Source organism: Trachinotus anak, unplaced genomic scaffold (assembly GCF_046630095.1).
Source record: "Trachinotus anak isolate AG129_WGS33_773 ecotype Australia unplaced genomic scaffold, CSIRO_AGI_Tana_v1 ptg000032l, whole genome shotgun sequence".
NCBI lineage: Eukaryota > Metazoa > Chordata > Actinopteri > Carangiformes > Carangidae > Trachinotus > Trachinotus anak.
Window position 1 is genome coordinate 18119818 of NW_027273883.1, and position 25964 is coordinate 18145781.

At 38.3% G+C, this 25964-nt stretch overlaps 1 long non-coding RNA gene across 1 annotated transcript in view; it reads right to left on the reverse strand.

The window, feature by feature from the left end:
* Positions 1-980: 980 nt before the first annotated feature.
* The window catches only part of LOC139613258 (uncharacterized), a 73563-nt gene continuing 48579 nt past the window's right edge, over positions 981-25964 (reverse strand). Inside the window, exon 3 of the long non-coding RNA XR_011686712.1 lies at positions 981-1503. This is a non-coding gene — a long non-coding RNA (uncharacterized lncRNA). The remainder of the gene's footprint in view (positions 1504-25964) is intronic.

Below are 25964 nucleotides of genomic sequence, written 5' to 3' on the forward strand. Positions count from 1 at the left end.
TCTTTTCATAATCAAGCAATACACTGCCAGCAACTGGCTGTCAAAACCTAATTAAGAAAAGGTTTTTGTCAGTGTTGAACTTCATTTGAACTTTGCACAGGTACAACCTTCACAGCATTTTTCACATCTCTAGATGCTCTGTCAGCCAGCTGTTGTTATTCTCAAACTGTCATTGGGCCACTACTGCTCAGTGAGCATTAAACTGTCTGAATGTACAGAGTAATAGAAGATTTAGTGAAATGTATGTATTTAATACCACTTTTGATTGACATAGAATGTCATATAACTTAATTAAGAGTGCAACCTGGCTTGTGGTGATCTGGGCTACAGCCTATACTTGAAAAAAGGGTATGCTGTATTTAACCAACCCATTATAACTTTATAGAATAAGCACCTACACCACAAAACTGCAACAAGTATGGTTGCTTGTTTGGAACGACTGTGAGTTTACTACTTCGTACCGACCATTGCAGCTTGAATGCACAATGTCCACCAAGGACATCATTTCAAGTCCATTAAGTAATTACAGCCATCCTTAGTTACCAGTTATACCAGCTTGTTTGCCCTCTGCTGCCAATTCTTGTTTTCTTGATGCTGCTTCTCCTTTCCAGACTCAGCCCCATCCTACATTGCCTTTGTAGTTAACCAAGAGGGAGCAGAGATGCTTACCTTAACCCTCACCCAACATAGCTGAGCACAAAAGAGCAGGTAGAATTAACTATATGAATTTAGAGCCTTTTTTTTTTTTCTATGAAGACATTTTGGTCATTTGGATAGAGGAATAGGTGCAGAAGGATGCCTATTTGTGAAACTATTTCTTTTTCTTGCTTGTTGCATAGATTTCCTCATATTTGAGAATTTTGAACAAACAATAATTTTAGGGTATAACTGTCCTTTAATCTAAGTCCCTTTACAACTGATTGAGTTATGTTTCATGTGCGTTGTCATAGAACAAGTACACATACGAGCCGTGTCTCCTCACAGCCCTCCTATGTAAAAGGTGGTGCGTAGGTGGTGGGCTGTTACATAGTATTTGGTTGATGGAACCTTCAATCACCTGCCTCTTTTTTGATCCATTGAGTGAGGGGATGAGGCACCAGGGGAAATCTCCCATCTACCCATTAGTGTGCCGTGCTTCACCTAGTATTTAATCACACTTGGGAAGACTGGACACCACCAAAGTACATGTTATTCTGTGCATGTCTCTGTGGCTGTGTATGCTTCCTTGGTTTTCTCAGGCGTTGGACTTTATACTATTGTTACTTATTTTTGATGTTTATGACATGCATGTTTGTGTGTGTTTGCTTGCGCTGTTCTATATTCAACAATACATGCTCCCTGCTTACCCTTGTTCATATTTGTGGATTCCAGTTGATTTGTGCTGACCTGTACAATATGTCTGCTTGATCACTGATCACTTAAGACGAGTGTAACTTACAGGGGACAGCAAGACATGCATTGGTCATGCTGTGCAGCACCTTTGTCGTCCATTGAAGCCAGTATCTGAAAAAGCAAAACCAAGCTAGAGTCAAACGCACGTTGTGCCGGAGAAAGACAGAAAATCACAGAGAGAAAGAGAAACAGGAACACAGAGACACAGCAAGATGCCCTCTAAAGCTTACACTATCTGTGCTCACATGAATCTGTAAACATACAAAGAGTCTTGCGTTCAAGTTGACGCACACAAGCACTCAAACACATTTACACAACACACGAAATGCACTGAAACATTCTCTCTCTCACACACACGCACGCACACACACACACACACATACACACAAAGCCATCAGAGCAAGGTCAACCCTGACAGCAGGCAGATGAAGAGCCACTTAGGAGACCGGCCTCTTGTCTTTATCCTGTGTCTCCCCTTTGAGAGCTTTACGCTCAAAGAGCCTATTGATAGGGAATAAACGATGAAGTCATAGTTACTCACAATGTCAGATGGAAGAGAAATGAATGAAATAAGTGTTAAGGTAGCATAGAAAAGTAGAACATAATTGTGTAAAATTACAGTTAATCAAAGCTTTAGTGGAGGATTAATCATGTTCGGTGTCTTTGGAGGATGTCGTCTAATCAAAGTGCCATATGAGCCAGCCTGAAGAGTAACGCAAATATGAAGACATATAATGGCATCTAATGTCATGCAGAAAGAACAGAAAATGGAGAGTGGAAGAGGAAATGAGTTAAGATGACCCAATAAATTGTATGGTAAATCATACAATGCATAAAATACAGCAGAACAGTGTAGACAGATCCATATTAAGTTTGATTTAGAGAATTAAACTGAGATGAGAAAACAGAATAAATAATGTTAGACTGCAACATAAGACCCTAAACCAAGCTTCCACCACACCCAAGGTACACAATGCCAGAACAAACTAGAGTTGGAAATGAATGCTTTATATCATCAGAGCTTAGGAGAGGGATTGGAGATTCTGTGTGTGTTCGATATTGTTGATTCTGCTCCACAGAGCAGGCCTATCACCTCTGAAAACACTGGAGATTCACTGGTTCAGTGCAGATTATAAATATGCATGGAAATCAATACATATTTGGCAGTGGGGGAAAGAAAAATTGAGAAAAACACAGGAAGAGAGCAGAGGCCCTGGAATGTTCATCTTCATTTATTACAGTCATTTATTCTCTTTCTCTCTCTTCCCTCTGCTGCACATGTGCACATACTCACTTCCCTACCTATGCACGCGCGCACACACACACAGACTCAGACACAGACACACATATGCATGCACAGCAAGAGAGAGGGAGCAGAAGAATATGTCCAGATCAGCAAATTATCCATTCTTTTCTCTCTCCGACGGTCCCTGTGGGGCTGTGCAGTGTGTAATAGCAAGTGCACTCCTCTGACGATTAGCCAGACTGTATATTTGTCATTTCAGGTCCATAAGGGAGGCAAGGGAGTAGTCTGAGACACAGGCTCATTCATCCATTGACTTCCATCATAGAGGTTATAGGCAAAATCCACAATTCAACACAATTCAGATTATTTATTAAGTTAAACTGCAAAATTATGCAAGAACCTTAAATATGAATGTTTACTTGCGATGTGCCAGCCACAGTCTGCTTCCACTTTCAATATGCAAAGTGCTACACCTATATTGTACTGTAAATATTTTATGTGTGTTTTATTTTTCCTCACAAATATGAGCACAACTGGAGATGTGTATGACTGCAAGAGTACACTCCAGTATTGCAAGTCACACAGCTACAGCTACTGCTATAGCTGTACTATATTTTGTAACTGCGCAGACTAAAAGTAGGCTTTAACTTGATGTATTGCAGTAGTAGTCTTGGCCCAAAAGGACACATCTTAGCTTCTTACTCCTGTTTTATGACTAATAATAATAGTCCTACTTGTCTTGCTTCAGCACCTCTCCACCATTCATTCAGTGTGCAATTTGCTGTGTTTCCGTCCATCAAATGCCACAATACAGACTCAAAGTGTGCCCAAATGACCTCTACGCAACATTAACATTTGACAACAGACAGTATAAATGCACGCTTGCGATATTACAACTTATCTTTGTTTAGTAATTGGTGACACTGGGTGGTTGTAATATAGCCCAGGGGGTCATTTGATACTGTAATGATAGCAGGTTGTCATAGAGGCTGGATCATTGTCACTCCTCCCTATCAGTCATTTCTTAATAGTGTGGAACAAAGTCTGTTCTTTCATGGTGAGGTAAATGGAGCTTCAGTCCATCTGCATTTGGTAGATTGGATATTGAATATATGTTTTTCATATCGGAATATATTATGATCTGGTTAATCGTGAAGTGTGGCTAAAAGTAGTGACATGAATGGGAATATTCTGTTATTTATGATCTACACTTACATCAAGTACACTTTTTGAACTGTAGCATTTCAAAGTTGTATTAGTAACGATAACACTTAAGATATATGCGGTGCATATTCCTTTGATAACCAGCTCTTTATTTCAAAGGCTGTATAGAAGAATGGTGATTAGGGCATTCACTCACTTTGTATCCTCTTAAATTTATATAAATACTGTAACTAGTTAACAGGGAGATTTTTACTTTGTTTCTATAGCTGACATGTCTTGTTGTGATTATAGGAGATAAATGTGTCCCCTGGTCTATATTGTGAACCCTGCTTTGTAATGGACTTTAATTTATAGTTATTCCAACACAATGGTCTCTGTGATAATATACGCATTGTGGCATCTATGTACTATATATGTGTCTGATTAATTTCCTGTGCTTTCTGGGAGCACTTGGGTGTCTTCTACTGTCCTTCCTTTCCTTTTAATGTCTTCCATCTATTTCTTCGCCCTGCTGCCTTCTTCCCTTAATTTGTTCTTTACTTTTTACACTACACTGTTTGTTTCCCCCTTTACTCACATCTCCTCATTTCTCTTCTCTTTTAATTTTGATCTTCCACTTACCACCTCTCCTTCTCTCCATCTCTGGCCTCTTAATAAGCTCTAATACATGCAAGCCATTGGCTTTTAACGTGTACTCCATATAGACCAAACAGGTGCATCATTAATCTAAGCCCTTTGCATGCTAGCTGTGTGTAATGGTAACCGGATAACACATTGTTTCCTGTGTGAGCCAGGGCATCCATATTATCTACCATCACTCCCTAATAAATTACACCTGGAGATGCGCAGTTTGTCTCTGTGTGCCTAAGCATTGTGTTGCTGGACTTCCCCAGTGGATAAATGAATATAATACAAGTGTGTTCTCTAATTATCCCTTCATCTCTCTCGCCAACACCCACACAAGCTCTCGGTCTCTCCCTCTAAGGTGTTCATCTGGTTACACATGTATAACAGACTCGATAAATATTATAGAAAATATTGTTATTATAGCACTATTTTAAGACAGTTATAAGGTAGCACAACTGCAGAGTATTGTTGAGCATCGTTTAGTATTGTTGGTGGACTTCTTGTCCAGTGTTCTGTGTGTTGAAAGGGCACAATGCATCCATCACTGTTCATCATGAAAAGCATTACAGTATGGCAGTGGATAAAACCTTTCCTGACTCCTCAGTAAAAGGATACTCCATCATCAATCATAATTATCCTACAGAAATTATCAACTGACTGCCTCAGATCAATGTCCTGCAGTTAAATTGTTATCTACATCATGCTAATACTTTAAGATTTATCAACTTATATATGCACGAGTAATTCATAAAATTACAGTGGCATGTTGTTGTCCGTCTCATTTTCAGGTTGTAGCTTCAGACTTACTTGTCTCTGCCCTCTCAGCCAACAAAATGTTGCTTACAGATCTTTGAATTTGAGGAGCAGTGTTTGTAACTTAAATTACTTGCAAATGTTGAAAGTTGAACCTAAGAAAATTCAAGAGAGGATTAGAAAGTATTTGGGTTCAACTGGTGGATCTGGATGCTGGATTTAAATTTAATAAATTGCCATCAAACCCTAACCCTAGAGTTTGGTCCAGACAAACACATCTCTTTCAACATATCCAAATTTTAACTTATTTTCATTGTATCCTGGAAGATAACAAGGTGATACTGATACCATCTTACGCTCAGCAAGACAGCAAGTCATTTCCCCAAAATGGGAATTCCTTTAGAAGACATTGAGAAGGGCATTATGTGTAAACCTGCAGCAGTTAAGTGTGATCTAGCAGATTGTGTAATGAGCTCTTTAACCTTGCACTCTTTACAGCATTTCATTTGTCCCAGGGCACATCACAGAAATATTCTCATCAGCCATGTCATCAAACCACATCACTCCCCAGAAATAAATAAAAATTTATAAAACACCATCTGGAAGTATTTGCTTCTCAAAGTGACCCCAGTGAAAGGAGGAAATGACTTTTTACTTCTGTCTGCCTGTGTCTTTTTCTTTCTTCCTTTCTTTCTTTCTTTCTTTCTTTCTTTCTTTCTTTCTTTCTTTCTTTCTTTCTCAGAAATCCAGATTTATTTTTTCTCTCTTGCTGTCACCCAGTGGCGCCCTGTGGTTTTATTTATGTGAGGTTTAACAAAATATAGGGTCTACATCCCCATGGTAGTCCAATGATGGGGTTACTGCTTATTAATCTCTGTCAAATGCACAGTAAGACATCTGAGGTACACACACACTCGCACATCCATACTTTCATAGATGTAGACATACACACACCTGAACAGCCCAATTCAGTGTATCAGTGGTCTTCAGTTCTTGACAGAAAACAGAGAAAGAACATAGATTAAGGGTTGAAATGAGAAACATTTTAATGTCTTGATGTTTGGGTTATTGTGACCTTATTTTAATTTTTTCTTCTGGCTTTGCAGGGCCAAACATCCATGTATCAGGTAAACCTGACAAGCCACCAGATCAGTACAACTGCCACTCTGGGTAAACATCTCTTCATGAGCATTTGAGCTGAAGAAACAATAGTTTTCATAAACTATGTAAACTATGTGCTAGTGCTGTAATCTGTGTACCCAATACCACAGAAAAGAACACTTGTAACATTATTTTACAAGCTGTAATCAACAATCATGTGAAATGTATGAAATGGTAGAAAATTACGAAAAATCCATTTCACAGTTTCTCAGAGCTGTAGATGTTGTCTTTAAATTGCATGTTGCATGTTCTTTCCAAACAATGGCGTAAAGGGTTCCAGTTTCAAAGGTACAGAAAAGATAAAGGTAGAGAATATCCTTGCTTGTTTTCGGATCGATCATTTTCTAAACAGTTCACAATTACCAAATAATTGATCAAAATTGTTGTATGTTAATTTTCTGTTGATCAGCTGGTCTATTAATAAATTTGGTTACAGTTACCTGCCATCGACACCACAAGTCCAAACGCCTGAAGCGGACAGGAGCCATGTCATCTCTCTACACCTCAAACCTCAAGTCAACCGCATTGCTCACTATTCTATACAGTTATATTATCTCTCTCTGGTCTCTCTGTTTCTGCAGCCCATCCACAATATACACACAGAGAAGCACGCACACACTCACGCACACATCACAATGATACAATGTGTTGTACTCAGGCCAAGTCCAGGGATAGCCTGAGGATGGGGAACAGTTGGCTGCCACATTTGGCTGGTTCCACACTGTTAGTCAGATATGGGCTCAAGTGTACAGGGGGAATAGTCTTTTAAATGATACCTACCCCACTGCCTGTGTCTCTGTGCTCACATGTTTGCACAATGTATGCAAATGTGTAAGAGATACACATACTGTACAGTCATATGTTTATAAATATGCATATGCGTATGTAAAGGATTGTGTGCATTTGTGTGTGTGTGTGTGTGTGTGTGTGAACACTTGCATTTGCTTTTATCATTATTTGACAAGTTTTTCCCGAACATAAGCAAGCTGTCCTGTCCAACTGGTCCATTACATCTGCTAGTGAAAATGTGTGTGTGTACTCATGCAGACTTAATTTCCTAATTCTCACATCCTCTTTCACAACGTCCTTTTTTTTTTTTTTTTTGTAATAGATCTGTTAGGCATTTCAAAGAAAATGAAAATGTGTGTTAATGTTCAATGCTTTGCAACTACCACTATCATTAGTGAAATCTCTAATGTGTTGTTAAAACATTCTTAGTCCCACAGCATGCTCACATCTCCACATTATTACCTTGCCTCATTTGAATATTTTGTCACTACACACAGGCATCTTCTGAGGTGGTGCGGACCACATTATTTTCTTTGTTTTGATTATCTGCTCTTTGAACTTCTCACCCCTATCCATCCCTGGTCGCTGTCACATCTTTGTTTCATTGTCTGCACATTCAAAATACAACAAAAATGTATTTTTACCTTTATGAGAAGACAAACCCACAACATTTTGTTCAATTTTACAAATCACCTTAAAAGCTTAATAAGGTCTCGCTTTGGCTTGATTACAGACTTTGTAGTTCCCTCTTGATTGGAGTACCTGCTATAATGCAATGGCAGCAACCCTCCCATACACGTATATCAATTCCTCACATGATAATATCATAGGTAAAATATTTTACTTAGTAAGTGAAATGCAAAAAAAAAAAAAAAAAGTTCACTATTTTCTATGTAAAGTATAGACATCTATCCAGTCTCTTTGTTAGCCTTTGTTAGGCTCTTTATTGTGCAAAACTGTATGAGGAAGGCACTTAATTGTCCCATTTAGAAAGCTTGACCTTGCTGGAATCTAATTAATTAGTGTGGTATGAAGGTTAATTAGTAACGAAGGATGTCCATGCATCATAAAGCCCCTTGTCTTAACCCACTGTGGCAGTCGGGCAGAAAAACAGTCATCAGTCATCCCCTTGGTGAGAAAAATCTGAAGTGATACTCACACATTTACATCAGAGTTCATCTCTGTCCAGCTCTTGCTCATTGAACCCCTCTGCCATGAAAGGCAAAGGATCTACCAGGTGGGATTCTATATTTGAATAATCAATGAGTTAATGGGATGTCCCATTGTATTTGATGGATGAGGTTTGTGATGCAGAAGGTGAAAGTTGCAGCCATCTTCACTACATAAAGTAACACATAGAATGTACAATTTGGCAGTAGCAGATTTTGACATTTCAGCAGGAAAGTGGATTTCCCAAAATGTCAGACTATTCTTTTAAGTATTACACGTAAGAAACAAACAAAAAAAAAGTTATAGTATGTCACAACTGGGACACTGATTTTATTGAGCTTTGTTGTCATTCTGTGTCTCACATGCTTAAACTGGGTATAGCCTGTGAGCAAGGTAGCTTACTGGCAGCACCATACCAATGTAAGTTCTGATTGCTTCATTAGGTGGGGTTAAGCTAGTGGGGTAATGGAAATCAGTTGGGGTTCTTTTAATATTTATAACCCCAACCAACCAGCGTGGTACATCACAAACATTTCTTGTTATTTCTATCTGTCATGATGTGTAAATAAGCTTCTGAACTGAAAAGGTTATTATGACAAACGGGGAGATTTCGTGGCCTGCTACCCATGGATTTTAAATCATAAGTGATCTTCATGGGTGGTGGTGGCAGTGGTGGTTATGGAGGCCCGTGCTGATAGATGCTAACCACACAGGTCTATTCATAAAGCTGTAATTGATTGTCAAGTAGTGAGGAAACGACTGTGTTATGGGCAGGGCTCCAACCGCTTTCTTTGAAATCAATGTCAATTAGGTTTAAATGCACAGACCCACTACTGAAATGTAAACAAGGACAAAACAATACAAAAGTAATTGACATGGTAATGAATCCTCAGTTTAAGTTAGCCCATTGGACAGTCATTGAGCCAATGCTGGAAGAGGACTATATTTTATGCAGGTAATAAAGTCATGGTTATTTACAATACCATACACAACTGTGCTGTGATCATTGTTTATAAGAGTGGAGAAAGCTCTTACATACAGTATTCTTCTGCAATACCCACAGCAGCAAGGATATTTATTTCTGAGATATTTCCTACTGCTCAATTTAGCGTTTTAACATTTTTTTCATGAACTAAACAATACTGAAAATATTTATATTATAGCAAATAACATGGAGATGAGCATAATCGGATATTCTCTGTTTACCAAAATGAAGTCAACCAAGAAATCACATTTACAACAAGATGTATGTACTATCTTTTTCTTTTATTTTTAACCATAGTGCAGTTGATTCATCACCCACAAGCTCATGTACTGTTATTGGAAACTCAGGAGTTTTAATGTTGACACCACTTGGATGTTTTATTCTTGTTTTATTCAGTTTGTTTTAATCCTCTCTTTTATTTGCAGGTTTGGGTGACTCGCCATGAAAATCAGGAGCAGGTTAGAAGGAAATGTTAGAATGTGCATTAAAACTGCAGGCACAAACCTTAATGACCCCTCCCGAGTGTATAGAGTCAGAGCCACAAAGACGGCCCAGTCAATCTTTGCTGACCCCAGTAACCCCTTGTTTAGTTCAGGGTGCTTCCATCTGCTCGCAGACATATTCTGCCAAGTCTATGCAGAACCAATAGATTTTAAAACTCATTTATCCCTGCTGCTATTGGCCTTTTGAACAATATTATGTAATTGTGTAAATTGTTTGCATGTGGTTTGGTGTGTGTTGCGCTGAAGATTCGTTTTTACTGCTGCCTGTGCAACAAATTGCCCCTCGGGGATAATAAAGATTACCTTGACCTTGACCTTGAAAACTGAGCCTTAAAAAATCATTCTCTACTCCTTCTCCCAATTAAACCTCCTTCACTAAGGAAAACACTTTCTCATTTGAATTAAAGTTTTTTTTGTGACATCAGTTCTTTTGTAGCAGGCAATAAACTGAAATAAATGGTTCTTTTCATTTGAAAAATATTGTGCTGGTGAAATTCCATTTTTAGTCTTACTTTTTTCTAATATAAATGTCTTTCCTTCTTTTCCTCATCTCCAGTCAAGATCTCCCAGGGCTGTCCTAACTCCAGGGCCTTGTTATGTTCAGTTAGGACTTAAAGGGAGCGGTTTGTATGCCCTGACATCCCACAGGGAAACATCCTCAAAAGCCACTACCTCAAGCTTTCATACGATTTGGCAACCAAAACCCTGGGAAGTGCTTGAGTCGCAGCGGCTCCGAAACTGCTGAAATGTGCAGTTTTCCATCTATCTGTGGATCATTAATTGACAGGAAAAGCAGGTGAGAGGAAAGCGGAAGGTAGGGAGCCTTTTATTAGTGTCACAGGTGTAGGATTGCATGCCTGTCGCTGAGTCTGCATCGTGGGTCTATGATTGGGGCAATTCAGCTCAGGGAATTGGAGGTTCCAGGGCTTGTGGATGGATTGCCTGTCTCTCATGGCATCTCTACTGTAGATAGTGGATCTCTGATTGGGGCATTTCAGATAACACAAAGGATTTAGAGTGGTGTGACAAGGACAATATATCAAATCACACAACTGGCTTTACACTTGGTGCTTTTTCTCTAGATTGTACATTTGTCTCTCATCTTTTTGTGGTAGCCTATAGAAAGAGACAAAAATACTCAACATTCTACACTATCTTTATCCTGTAGACATACAACATACAGTATTGCAACAGATTAAAGAGTCTTCTAGGGAGGTGTTTAAAAAAAACCTGTGTAACCTTTGTACCTGAGCTGCTCTTGACTTTGTTATGCCAATGAGAATCAATGCAACTTAGCAGTCTTAACAACTTTACAGACCTCTCAGCTATCACTGAGCATAACGTGGACCATTGCATGTAAACAGCTGTTGTTTTCCATGCATTGATGGACAGAGCTATCGCCATGTTCTTGTTGAATGTTTCAGGCCGATAAAGCTAGGGACAAATTACAAGGTATTTTATTTTCTAATGATGCCACACCCCTACACTATCATACTTCACATTTTCCCCTTGATCATATCAAAATCATACATGTTGACACTGAATATTCAGTTTCCAAAAACACTCTTTTCCTTTTTCTTCCTCTCAAAATAATTATCCATCTCTCCTCTCTGTGGAATAGCAGCCATGGGAAAATGACTGTAATAAAAACTTGGAGGCTACCAAATTAACTATTCATAACTACTCAGTACTAACAATAACAATTGTATCTTTTAAATTAGACAGACCCCACTGCATGGCAACAGGATAAGCACATGGTTTCTTCATGAGACATTCCAGTAACACAAAATAAACGCATATTTAATTTTTAAGGCGGTTGGTGCTGTTTTCTCTCTTCTCTTTCAATCCAAGTTCAGACAAACATGAATGTAAATTAACAACTTCAGCACCAGATAAACAAATGGGCTTCAACACAGTAAAATTGTGCCATAATGAGAGCATTCAAAACCCACATTACACCTGGGAAGCAAGTCAACAGAGAGGAACAACAACCACCTCTTCCCCCAGGCCAGGAGGAGGATTTTTGGAGACTGCTTGTGTTTTAGTAATAAATAATATATGAGTGGATGCACAGCTATATTGTAGATGAGAACATATGATGTAGGCATTGAATTTATTGCACAGCTATGTCATCTTTGAATTGATCTTTTTTTTTTTTTTTTTTTTAGCACATAGTTTAGAATATAAGATTAGGTCACTAGCTATGTGCTCATATGCATTTGTGGTGGACCGTGTCTTTTTTTGTCTTATTGACCACTCAAAGCGCTTTACACTAAAAGCCACATTCACCCACTCACACACACACATTCACACAGCACTTTCTTCTACACATACAGCATATTTCTACCACATGCACACACACTCACACACCAATTTTACACTGGAGGCAATTTGGGGTTCAGTATCTTGCCCAAGGACACTGACACGCAAACTGGAGAAGCCAGGAATTGAACCACTGACCTTCAGATTAGCGCACGACCTGTTCTACCTCCTAAACCACAGCCATATTAATAATAACAATAATTATTATTAAGTTAGTAAGTGTAAGTAGTGAATGCTAGTTAGGCACACCAGGGTGTTAATGTACCGAACAGCAGCAACGGGTACAAATCACAGAAGGGCAAACTGAACCACCTGTTCTGCATTGACATTCTCATGACGTTTGCCGATGAGGACCAGTCGAGGGGTCTACTCACCATCGTCAAGACCTTCAGCGACGACATCAAGATGGAATTTGGAATCAACAAATGTGCCATAGCAAGCCACATGGCAAGGCAGACATGAATCAGCTAAAGAAACACCAGTGGCTGAGAGGCACTGGACTGAAAGCAGAGCTGGTTTCCCCAGTTATCTGTTTGATCCAGTTGGTGGTAATTTTCCACTAAAATGCCATGTAATCTCCACTAAATTGGCAAAATTGCATCGACACTGACAGCTTGGTTATTTACTTACAAACACAACTTTTCGCCCCACAGATACCTCATATGGAACAATAAAGACATCCAATATGAAAACTATTTTCTATCACACATGGTTTGCTAATGGCAGACTGACAGTCGGCCAATTACTTAATCAAAATGGTTATTTATTATCTTATGAAGAATTTCATGATAAATTCAAAATACCTATAAAGCCAAAGGCATATGCCATTGTTTTCAGTGCTCTACCAGAAAGTGACCTTGTACTGTTTTGAAACTATGGGGCTGAAAACAATCAATTTTGAAGACTGGATGTACATTGGTGAAACTAATATCCTAAAACAGAAGTGCTCCGACAAAAATACTAGAAATGCTGTCCCATAATCTCAATACTTTTGGACTTACCTATTTAGTAATACACAGTTTGGAAAAGCATGGAGAATTTGTGATAAATATTGTATCGATAACGAGTGTAAGGAGGTAACTCTCAAAATATTGCATAGAATTTATCCAGTTAAGCACGTGTTAGAAAGATTCAAACTGGATGTTGATAATAAGTGTGGTTTTTATGGTCTGGTTTTTGTGTTGATTTTGTGGTTTAGAAAAAGAGAGTAGTTCCCATCTATTTTTTTCACTGTATATATACACATATATTCAGTGATACAGTGATGGGAACAAAACATTCTTGTATACAAAGGTGTTCTGGATTGAGCAGCAAACTTTAAAAAAAACAAAAAAAACAACTAAAAGTGAATATTGAAATAGTTATGTTTGATGTAATACTACATCAAACATAACCACGATTTGTACCACGATAGACTTAGACCTACGACAAGCTGTCGGCCAGCTTTGTGGTTAACTCCCCATCACACTTAAATTGGTTATTCTTACGTGACATAACGAGACTAATGAAGCCTTGAAAAGTTACGGTTTAGTGAGTACACAACCTCCACATCAGTCAGCGGTTTTTCAATACAGTATATGTACAAGCATGTATGTGGACTTATCTACATTTTTGCACAGGGGTGTTTGTCTACAGCCTTGTGAAATTGCTTGTGTTCATGTTCATGTGTCGGCGTGTTTGTGTGTGTGTGAGAGAGAAAGAGAGAGAACTAGAGAGAGAAAGGGGGAGGCAGAGAGAAAGAGAGAGTGAGATAGCATGTGTTGTATGTGTAGGTGTAAAGAAGAGGTAAGAGAAGAAATTGCAGAGGACTTGCAAGTCTTGCATGGCAATGAGAAAAGGGACACTAATTCTTTCATTTGATGTTCTGTAATTATGGTGTCCATGGCCCAGTCTGGCACACTATCCAGATTTATGTTCTCCTTTGCTATGAGTGTATGTGTGTGTATGTGTGTGTGTGTGTGTGTGTGTGTGTGTGTGTGCGTGCGAGAGAGAGAAAGGAAGGGGAGATAAAGCAAGATAGAGAGCAGAGAACGGAGAGCTAACAGGCAATGGGAGGAGGGGTGGGAGGGAAAGTGAGCAGGTCTAGAAATTTAAAGAGTGTTATAAAACAGAGTCTCCCGTCTTAAATCACAGGCCTTGCCCCAGTGGAGATAGGCTGTGATTACTATGATATAAGGTGTTGGCTGAATACATTTACATGTACTCAATGACAAACTCACCTTGTTGGAGCTAAAGCCAATGCAATTTTAGTGTTAAGAGAAATTCCACATGCACTACATCTGTTTTCATTGTCGTCATTTTGTTCTTGTCTGGAACAAAGCTTATGGTTGCACTGTGGAGTATATCAGATATACTAACAAGCTTATATCCAGTGACTTACAAAACTTAACCACTTACATCAAATCTTTCATCTTAGCCTTTTTATGTATATCCCCAAGGATGGGAAAAAAATGGCCACTTAGATGATTTAATCAGTGTGTTTCATCCAACTTTCAAGACTGTCAGCCAATCATTCAGAAACCACATGGGATCTTGAACCAGTAATGCCACTTTGCTAATGGCATTTAGCTGCATTGATTTTCTATAAAAAACATGATATATCAGTTTGACTGTGGTATTGACCATCTTTTCTGGATTGACAAAATCAGTAGGTTTCCATGTGGGCTTTACACATGGCTTACTTCAACTTTTAAATAAAAAAGTTCTTGAAGCCTTGTGGGTGTGCCGTTAACAGATATGCAAAGAGCTGCAACTATGAAAAGAATGGAAAGGAATCAGAATCCAAGTAAATAAATAGAATAATAAATGCATAAAAACGAAAAGGCTGCGTCTCTTTTGGGCCTTTCTCTTACCCTAATGCAACTGTTGTTACTCCCAAATGTTGTTTGGATAATGTAGATGACTCGAGTGTCAGGGTCGGTCTAATTCAGTGACCTGTGAACATGTCCCTTCACACACAGTTCCCCACACACTGAAGGGCAGCAGCTTTCAGGTCTCTGTTGAGCTACAGCTAACATGTTCAGCTAGGTCCAGGTGTGTGGCCTCAAAGCTGGTATTGCCTCATGTTCTCCCAGCATGCACTGGTGGGAGCTGACTTGAGGGAATGAAGAAGTAGCCCTATAGCACAATGTCCATTCTCTTGACATATATTCCTTGTAACTGCCTTGACTGCTTCTGCATTGTTCCTCTCATTAGATTTTTTTTTTTTTTTTTTTTTTTTTTTTCCAGCAATAGTCTTCTTTAATTCCGGTATGATTTATATGAGAATACATTTTATACTACAGGAAATCCCCATAGGACAAATGTAGAACAGATTACACTGAACATATGATTTCCATAAATACTGGCAAAATTGCCAATCTCTGTTAACTTCAAATGTGTCTGCTCCAAAACCTTCAGTCACTTGTATTTTGCACTGACTCAATCAATAGCCCTCCCACAATACATCATTTTTAAGTTTCTGTTGTGTGATGATTCCGTTTCTGTGTATTTCATGACATCCATTAAGCTCACTTTGGTTGATGTTACTATGGTAAAAAATAACAACCGTAAAAGCTGTCCTTTGATGTCCTTAATGACTGGTGGATATTACAGCCTGTTTGTTGATATTGTAACCTACCTCCCTGGTGACCTGGGAGACTTTTAACCCTTTTAAAGATGATTTATTGCAAATACGCATTCTTTTTAATTATTTCTGCAGCTAGGTGTCCAACAGATTTGTAAAGCCATTACTGAAAATCAATACTTGGCTTTTAGGTGATGAATTAATTAATGAAGTGTGAAGTTTACCCTGAGTGAGGGCCCATTGATGAAGACAGAAAGAGACACAGAGAAGGAGAGGGGGGAAGACAGAAAAAGATGTGGTTGAGGTGACTCTTAATGATTCCATATCAGTAGGTTTGGAGCATTTTAGCTCTCCGTTAATTGCACTTAATTTGTGTTTTGATTGAAATAATTTGAGGGCAGGGCTGAGAAACAAACATTTCTCTGCTGGAGACGTGTGAGTAATTTCCTCCTCATGCCTTTGGCAGCCAATCTCCCAGACTGGCTAAATGGATCATTATCCTAGGACCAATTCAACTGAAAGAATTTAGTCTTTGAAGCTTGACTGATTTTTTTAAATTTATTTTTTATTTTTTAACACCCTTTGTTGTTGTTGATGTCATGTTGATGTACATGCTTTCCTTGTGCTGTCTTTCCACAGAATAAGCCCAAATGTTAGCAGTTATTTGAGAATCTGGCAATGAATTCCACCTATTTTTGTGCACTCTTTAGCCACTGTGACCCTAAATTAACATCTAAGTCATGGTTGCTGAGCCTTAACAATGGCCTCACACTGCAGGGCGATAAAGCAAACATAATTGTTAACATGGTAACCAGCATAGAAAGACTCTGTGGGTCTTGTTGTAACAAATTGTGTCATTACTGTGAAACAAAAACTTAATTTTGCATTATTTTGTGGAGGTGTCTTTCTGTGGAGGTATAGAGAAAGACTGGATTAGAGAAATTCATTGTACACCTGTGGGACAGAGCAAATAAGATTTGTTTGTGACCTGCAGCACGTTCTACATGCAGATATATATTTTTTTAACGTATGCAAAACATTTTAGAAAATGTCTCATTCTATCCCATGTCTAAATTAAACAGCCCTGCGGCTGAAATGACTACTTTTTCTCAGAATGCACTACCTTGCAACTAATAGTTCCCATTATTCATGGCCCTACAGCAGAGGTCACTGCCATGGGGTTTACTTTTTTTTTACCTCTCTAAATTGGAAGTCAAGAGAAAATGAATTGAGACACCCACACATGGAATGAGCTATAGGTTTGACTTTGAGTTGTCCTCAAACTGCGAAGTGAAAAAATAGTTTCATATATGTCATGTGGACCGTTGGAGATTGTGCTGGAGGTCAGTAGGGGTGTTGATGTCACAAGGAATTTGGGTTGAAATATTAGGATGTTGTGATTTTTTTTTTTTTTTTTTTTAATCCTTCATCTTTTTCTCTTCACACCTAGTTTCTTTTTTTCACTATATATAAACACAATATAAAGAATATTTAACATGATTAATTTAATTTTATAGGAAACAGCCATCGCTTGTGCATCATGGTGATTTCCTTAGCTAGACATCAAATTATTGCACAGCTTTTTTGTAAACCTGAGTCAGTGTTAAAGAAGACAATTTCTACTGGGATATGATACTAAATCACTCTGTGCCCTCTGGTTTCTGATCGGGTTTGATAAGTTTAACACATCAAGCAAATGTACATTTGCATAGATATTCATCGGCAGCCACTTAACCACAGAAACTGTATTTTAATGCAGATGTCATGGAATTATAAGTTTTGACTGTAATACCATTTCAGCCACTGGCAAGAATTACTACAAAACCAAATTTAATAAGTTAGAAAATAAATTTATAATCTTTAATGTTGCTGGAACAGCAGAATTTGAAGTCCAGTGCGCTCAAACTGTAAAGTTGATCGGCAGATAAGAAGTGCTTTAGCCCCAGCTTTCACTTTGTCTTAAAATCTGATATTTCTGATGCCTGCTGGAAAGGCTTTATGACAGAATTATTCACCTGAAGCGATATACTGACCACCCAATCCAGAAAGAGTCTTCAATTTTCCACAACTGCCAAGAGCAAGTTATTTCTGATAACACATACATCTGATAAATCGGTGATTCTAACGACCAGCAGTTGAATTAAGGTGATGGGTTGAAGCCTAGAACTGTTTGTCACCTTGCAAGTTCAAGGTCTGGCTTTTGAAAATTGAGACATTTTGCCATACGATTGAAAAATCCTCTTTAGCTGATGTATCTCTCAGGCAGGAATATTATGTTATCACAGAGAAGGACAGGTCAGCTGGCTGACTCTCTGGTACATGTAAACACAACTGACAGATTATGATTTTCATGTACGAGCACAGTTACAATTGTGTTTTATGATTGCTTCATTTATGATTAAAAACTGCACATATTCTGGACAATTATAATTTTGGTAAGTTACACACTATGTATATTACATTGCAAACCCTGTTTTTACTTTTTTTTTTTGTTTTTTGTTTTTACTTTAAATCAAAATCAGGAAGGTTTAATGGCAGATGCTCTGACTCAGCAGCAACTTGAAGAGACTTTCAAAACTATAATGTCCTTCGCCTTGTATTCATACTTTACATACACAGACACAGATACACCGATGCACACACCACTAACATACATAAACATGCCATGCTTTTATTTATTTAAAAAAATCATCAGATACCTTCAGATGCAAAATGCATTGCTCACACCAAACTATCTAGCATCAATTAGAATCCCATCCACATTTCCTGCCCTCGATATTATGCACATTTGCCTGTTTCATTATTTTTCTAATTACAGGCAAATGGTGGAGACTGATAGGATTTTATGTCTTTTACTAGCTCCATTGTCTGTCAGGCAAGATGGATTCCCCCTTGGCGTGAGCTATATATCAGCTTTGCAAGTCCATATATTGTCTTAAGCATGAGGTAATGTAGCACTGATCCATCTAGGTACTCTCTAATATCAGCATGTTAATTTATGGGGCATTCAGGATTCTCATTCAGGTATTTCCTGTTTATAGGCCTCCGGTCCACTCAGTATTTTATGTTTCCTTTTTGCAGTAGTAAAGGTTCAGGGTTTACAGACTTCAGATGACTTCACCTCTTAGCAAGAATCTGAATTACCTGTGGATTTGTGGTCATGTTTGCCTCAGCTCAAGATGTAAAGTTATTTCATAAAGATTATTACATTTAAAATAAATTCAACATAACATATTAATTTGTAATTTTATGCTGTTGTTTTGTTTCCGTTTACACCCAAAAAATGTATTTTTTTTACAGAGATAACATATGTAAACAACTCTTTCACAGGATGAGATTAGGCAACACAAACTCCATCATAAGCCCCATATAAAGATGACTAAAAATGTATTTTTCCCAATCCAGTCCTATAGGCCCAAGTGTAAAAAGACAATTTTTTAGGTTCAACCACTCCGCATTTCACGCTTATATACTTCTTTTCACAGCACCTTGATTTGACAATATCCTGCCACTGCTCAGAACAGAGGGATTTAAAGACTTGAATGAATAAGTTAAGGACGGGAATGTGCTCTCGAATAAAATCTGTCACAAATCAAATAAGGAAGATTAATGCTGAGAGGTGTGAAGTGTACCATAAAATGTCAGAGAGTGAAAGACAATTGAAAGTGGGATGTCTTTCATTGGAATACATCTTTTCTGGAATTTGTGGAGAGATACTGTAATTTCAAGGTACTGTAAGTCAGCAGAGGCAAGGAGGCTATTAAAGTTCATGAAGCAAAGGTTCCCTGACCGTGAGGTTTAATTGTTCAGTTTCAAAACAGTAAAATCTTTAGAACTCTTTCCCATAACATGCTGAATGCGATTTACTGTAATGGTTTTTTTTTTTTGAAAACCTTACAACAAATTACGTGCTGTCACATCACTGCAGAGTCACAACTAACTACTTCTTTGCTTTCAACTGTGATGGAGATTTTGAGGTGGGATTTTGTAATGTGTGTGTGAGTTTGGTCTAGTCAGTGTCATTTGATGACCCTAGTCTAATGAAAATCTATATTTTTATTACTAGACACAATTTTAGTTCTGTTTTTTTCGGCCTTTGCTATCAAAACAAGTTGTTTTCTCCTTTTTATTTTTATTATTTTCACTTAACTTTTTATTAAATTAAATTATTTTTACTCAGTTCACTTACAGCTCTCACACAGTTCTCTTTGTCAACATGCAGCTTAGCACAACAGCTAATTACACATCCAAAACGCACTCATGCAACCAAAACACTTAAACAACTCAGGATCAACTCCTGTACCACAACCCTGACAACATTTGTCTCCCAGCAGCAAGACTTTGTCATGCAATGACCTAAAAAACACTAACAACAGGCAGTGTTACAATATGTAACACTATTGTCTTTGATGTATCTTTAATACAAACCAGGATTCTATTACAGCAAAAAGAAAAGCACATATTTCTTGTATCGATCGCGCTACCTTACATTACATGTAATAGAAATGAATCAGAAATGCTGCAGTAGGCTCTATTTATTTATGCTTTGACTGAAATTCAACCAAAAGCTTCAGCTTTTGTCTGCAACCCCCTTTACATTTGAAAACACAAAAAAAACTATCCATTTAATCAACTTTTTGTTTTTTTCTTCTGCTCATCTTATTCTTATTATTGCTATCGTTCCTATATGAACAATGTTTTAAATATTTTTAATTTCCTGTCCAACCTGCCTGTTGAAAACAGACATCATCCTAACGGATATGAAAGGATGGGAGTACAGTAAAGGATGAAAGGGTATAGATAGATAGATAGATAGATAGATAGATAGATAGATAGATAGATAGATAGATAGATAGATAGATAGATAGATAGATAGATAGATAGATAGATAGATAGCAAAAAGACAAGGAAACAGATACAGAAGAGGGGTGGGGGAAAGGGGAAGGATGGAACCAGATCAAACTGACCAAGTGAGATCATTCCCTGGGTTATTCCCTAGTTTAATATCAGCTCTGATTCTAATATATATTTATGAAGCTCTCCTCTGCACACTGACATCCTAGTTACCACAGCAGCAGGTGTTCAGTCGATGTAGTATGCAGCCTCGGTCTCAGACAAACACACACTCACAATGGAACACTGGGATAAAGCCTAGCGTATTACTTCAGGACACACACATACATGCACACACACACACACACACACACACTTGTTTCTCAAGCAAGCATTTCCTGGAGGTTGACGAGCTTCACTTTTGGTGCTTCCAAGGTCAAAAAGAACTCTTCGTCTCATTACAATCTACAGGTGCTTGTGGAATTCCTGTGCTGGTGTGTGCGTGTATGTGTGTGCATGTTTGTTGTTATGTCCAATGTGCAGTATGTGAGTATGCTTTGTTTGTATGTGTTTGTGTGTGTGTGTGTGTGTGTGTTGGGATGGAAATGAGCCCTCTGAGTATGGCTAAAGGGCTCTCACCCTCTCTCAAAAGATAGATAGGATCTTAACAAGCATGAGAGCAGAATGGAAGTGTGTGTGCGTGTGTGTGTGTGTGTGTGTGTGTGTGTGTGTGTGTGTGTGTGTGTGTGTGTTTGTCCTTTGGCTACAACATTTTTCTGACTTCTATTGCATCAAATCACAAAGGTGATTCCCTTGATTTTCTGACTTCTGGCATGGCTGGCGGTGAGCTGAGAAAGCTCTTCGATCAAATATTTACCAGTATATATCCTGGCCCACAACACAGCAACTGTTCCTGGCAAAAGTACAGAACCTGCACATTACATGGACAGTGTGACTTTGAAGGACAACACTGCTGTTTTGCTTTTTTTTTCCCCTGTCTTTTTTAATTACAATTTCAATGGATTTGTTATTTTTTCTTAAGTTACTAAAATAATAAAACAAATTGAATTGTATTAAATTTATCACATTGGGTTAAGTATTGATTGTGCAGTTTCTGTGCCATAGATCTCCACCTCATTCAGAAACTATGAAAATGACATGACAGTGTTTGGTGAATAGTATTTGAATATATGGAGGGTACAATATTGGATCATATGTTGAAGAGCTACAGATAGAGTATAAGATAGAAATTATTTCCTAAATAGCTATTCTAAACCTAGCAGTGATGATCTGGAAAAGCATTTTATTGATTATAATTTTACAGATGGGCTCACAGTTTGTATGGAAGTTTTAAAAACATAAACATACTATGAAATAGATATATGTTGTTAAATGAAATGGCATGGGGTTCTCAGACATTTTTCTTTTGAGTTCTAATATTGGCAGAAAAAAAAAAAGGAGAATGAATAAATTAAGAACAACAGTCATGTCCACAAGGCACCAATTTGGAGGAATAACTGAGGTTCAGCCACTGGGAATCAGTCTGGAATAGTCCAATTAATATATTTATTGGACTATGCAAATGTGGGGACTCACAAGCATGGACAATTATATAACTCACTGTCCCTGATACTGCCAGGAGTTGAACAAGAAATTGGAAATACAAAGCAGTCTTGTTCAAAAAACAGATACGGAGCATCTGCCACACACCTATTTAATTACTTTGGTTATGGTTTAGTATGGATGGTTTTGGTTTGCACATATGTTGTAAGATACCAGGCTTTGGTTTGCTTGGCGTTAACATCATATATTATATATAGTCCACAGTACCTGTTGACGAGTACAGTACATGTACTGTATGCAGTGCAATATTATATCAATATTCAGGGTTTGATGGTAGCATAAAGTGGGATAACTCACTAGATTCAGGTAGCATTTGGAAACACGGTATGGATGGATTTTGGTCCCAGAAATATGTGTTAGGCAACTGGATATTCCAAGTTTACAGAGTTATACATTAAACTAGAAAAAGGGGGAAAAAAATACACCGGCACATCTACGGTTTTGAAATGGAACTGCACAACAGGATAGTAATCCCACATTCAATTTTGTCTAGTAAAGTGAATTTGCAAGAGGGATAGAGCCAAAACAACTCAGTGCACCCTGATGTTCACTGAAGTGGCACAACACAGTCTGGATGGATGAAATGATGGAGGGCAGAGGGAGAATAGTTGGAGAAGGGTCTAGTGGGGAAGGAGAGAAGGGCTGATACCCAGGATGCATTCACCCTTCATTTAACAGGCAAACTCTCACCACCTTACAAGAAAGTATGAACATACTATATGATTTGACTTACATGAAGTGATTTCTACATGCACAGAAAAGGAGGACGGTATTTTCAGTATTCTATCTGCTCCACAAATGTCTTGCTACAGTGCTTGTTGAAATTGTGTTATATTTCCCTTGTGCATTAGCTCCATTTCACATTTTTGGAGAAATCTACTCGGTGTGTATGTGAGAGAAAATCCTCGCTGTTGGTGAAGTGTGGTGTGATGGCATAGCATTGGTGGTTCATTGCACAGTGAAATAGCAGGGCCAAATGACAGCTTGGATTCCAGTTGGGTGGGAATGTGCAGCTGCTGACGCATTCTCACAATCTATTGCAGATGTATGGCCTTTCAGTTTCAATGACCAGCTCCCTGCGTCGTGGATTTTGTTTTTCTCTTTTAAGTGTGATACATATACTGCACATGAAGTGAAAACATTGAAACATTTCACATAAAACAGTGTTGTTATAGCAGCTTTGCAGTTATTACAGGGTTACCTCAGTTTTCTTTCTTTTTTACATTAAGTAAAAAGAGCCAAAACTTTCTGTGCTTTGCCTGACTACAGAAGTGTGCACTTTTAACAGTCTCTCTTGCTCATGAACATGCACATACATGAACACACACACACACACATACACACACACCAGAAATTATCATCATATTTCATGGAGCTGGCTGCTGAGATGGTCAACATTAATATCAATATTACACTTGTGTAGAGTACTTGTGTATATCCCGTGTCTCTGTGTTTTGTTTTGTTTTTCTGCATACAGTTATGTGTGCAAAGGATGTGTTTGTATGTGTAATTCAGTATTTGTGTGGAACTGCTGTTTAGAAACTATGCATTTTTTTCCACCTGAGAGATGTTAGGGTGGTAAGAGGGGGATTTTCTACCAGAGAATCTGTTTTTATATATCTGGCAGTGTAAGGTCAACCGGTACAATACTAAAGTGATGGCAGGAAACAGAAAATGTTTTGTTTATTTGGAAGAGATTGCATTCTGCACTGCAGTAGTAATCATAGATTCACTTGTTGGCTTGTTTGCCAACTGTATATTGACTTTCCTGAGCCTCCCCACAGAGCTAATAAAGCCTGAGCAGCAACACGTTTTACAACCGTCCAGTGGAAGGTTTTAAAGAAGCTTTTCTCAAAAGCGCAACATTTTTTAACATAATTATTGAAATAGTATTGTTAAAATGCCCTTTCTACTCTGTTTTGGAGAAATAATAGTATACTGTTGGAAACAGTATAGTAATCATGTAGGAACTGTACAGTCTTCACAACAGATCTTTCATTTACATACAGTACATTTGATCATCTCTACAAAGCTAAATCGTTATGAGCCTTTTTTTCTTCATTCTAATAAACTTACCCACTCTTTACAAGATGTCAAAATGATCATTCACATTGTCTCTGTGCAAGGTTCTGAGATGAGTCTTTTGTTTCCTTGTTTTTCCTTCAGCCTCTCTTACCATATACAGCACCACTGCTTCGTTTTTCACACTCTGCTGATCCACTGTAATAATAATGTTTCAATATAATCTCAATAGATGTAAAAGATGTAAAATCTTCACAGGCTGCCTTCCTCTGTCCACCCCTTTCTTTCTCTGGCTCTTTTCTTCCTGAAAAACACTCATCAGGAATTGCAGTACTTATTCCTATTTTCAATTATTCTGGCTGAGGGCAATATGTTTTAATGATGAGCTGATTCTCTGAGTGCAGTCTCCAGCTTTGCCAGCCCGAGCAGTGATGCCTTTTGCACATGTCAGGGTCGGGGCCTAGTTGTAATCTGAGGCTCATTACAGCTGGTGAGGCCAAGAGCAGAAACGGAACACAACTTCTCCCTGCAGCGCTGAATTACTTTTCCACCACCGGGTTCCCCTCTCCCTCGTTCAGTGTTTCTCTCCTTGTCTCAGCTGCTTCACTGTTTGTCTTTGATCTCTCTCTCTCCTGTCTCATTCTCTCCCTCCCTGTCTCTCTCAATCTCAATATCTTGTTATCCCCCCCCCCCCCATCTTATTCTCCATTTATATTTATTTCTTGGTATCTGTTTCTTGCTCTCTCTCTCTCTTCCTCTCTGCCTCTCTCCCTTCGTTCTGTCTCGGCACTCCTCAGGGGACCTCGCAGAGTGCAGTGGGTTTGGAGTTGGAGGCTAGTTTTATTGAGTTTGCTCAGGGTCCTGGAAAGGCCTATTTACCAATAAGGTCATGAAGAGGTGCATCAAGTCTATGAGCAAATCCTCAAATCCCTCTCTACCAGCATCTGTGTGCCTATGTGTGTGTGTTTGTCTCATGCATGTTCTCACATTTTGCCAGTGCTCTATATTAGATTTCTAGATCCTTCACAGAGGGGGGCTTATCTTGCATATTGAGAGGTAAGCATAGTATTGACAGAACTGTGAATAACCTTGTTAAATGGATCTGACTCTGCATTCAAAGCACTGTACTTCAGCCTTTTTCATACATAAATTGAAAGCATAAATCATTCACTGTGTGGCTTCCTCTGCTGATTTCTTGCGGGAAACTTGGGCTCTATCTTAACAGCTCAAATTATATGTACTTAATGTTTGTATTGTCACCCAGTGCTAGTTATGCCAAAGGTAAAAATAATAGAATAAGGCAATAGCTGATGGGTTTGCTATAGAATGCAGAGAATGTGTTTTTCTTCAGTTTGCATTAGGCTTTAATGGAGGAGAGAACAAGTTCACCTCCAGTCGAGGGATCCGAAATCAGATATATTTACTGATTATGCAATGCCCTGATTAAATTACCTTGTGCAGCTCACAAATGAAAAATCACTTACAGTATGTCTCTCATTGTGATCTTTATTGAAATACAAATTCTGTAGATAATTCTTGTGTCCTTTTTTGGTTGAGCTGGGGAGGGGCACTAAGCATTCCTACAAAGTGGGTCTGTGAAGCACTGTTAGGCATAGTGGTACTCTGAATGAAATACTGCTGATTTCAAGCTGGTAAATTGTTTAGTAGGGTCGCCATTTTACTGTAGTGTGTTACCATACTCACGTTTGCTAATTAGCCCAAGACACAAATGACAGGAATGTTTAGTTTTGCAAGAATTTGGTCAGACACCAAAGTACTGGACAAATTAAAAATTTGACTGCATGATGG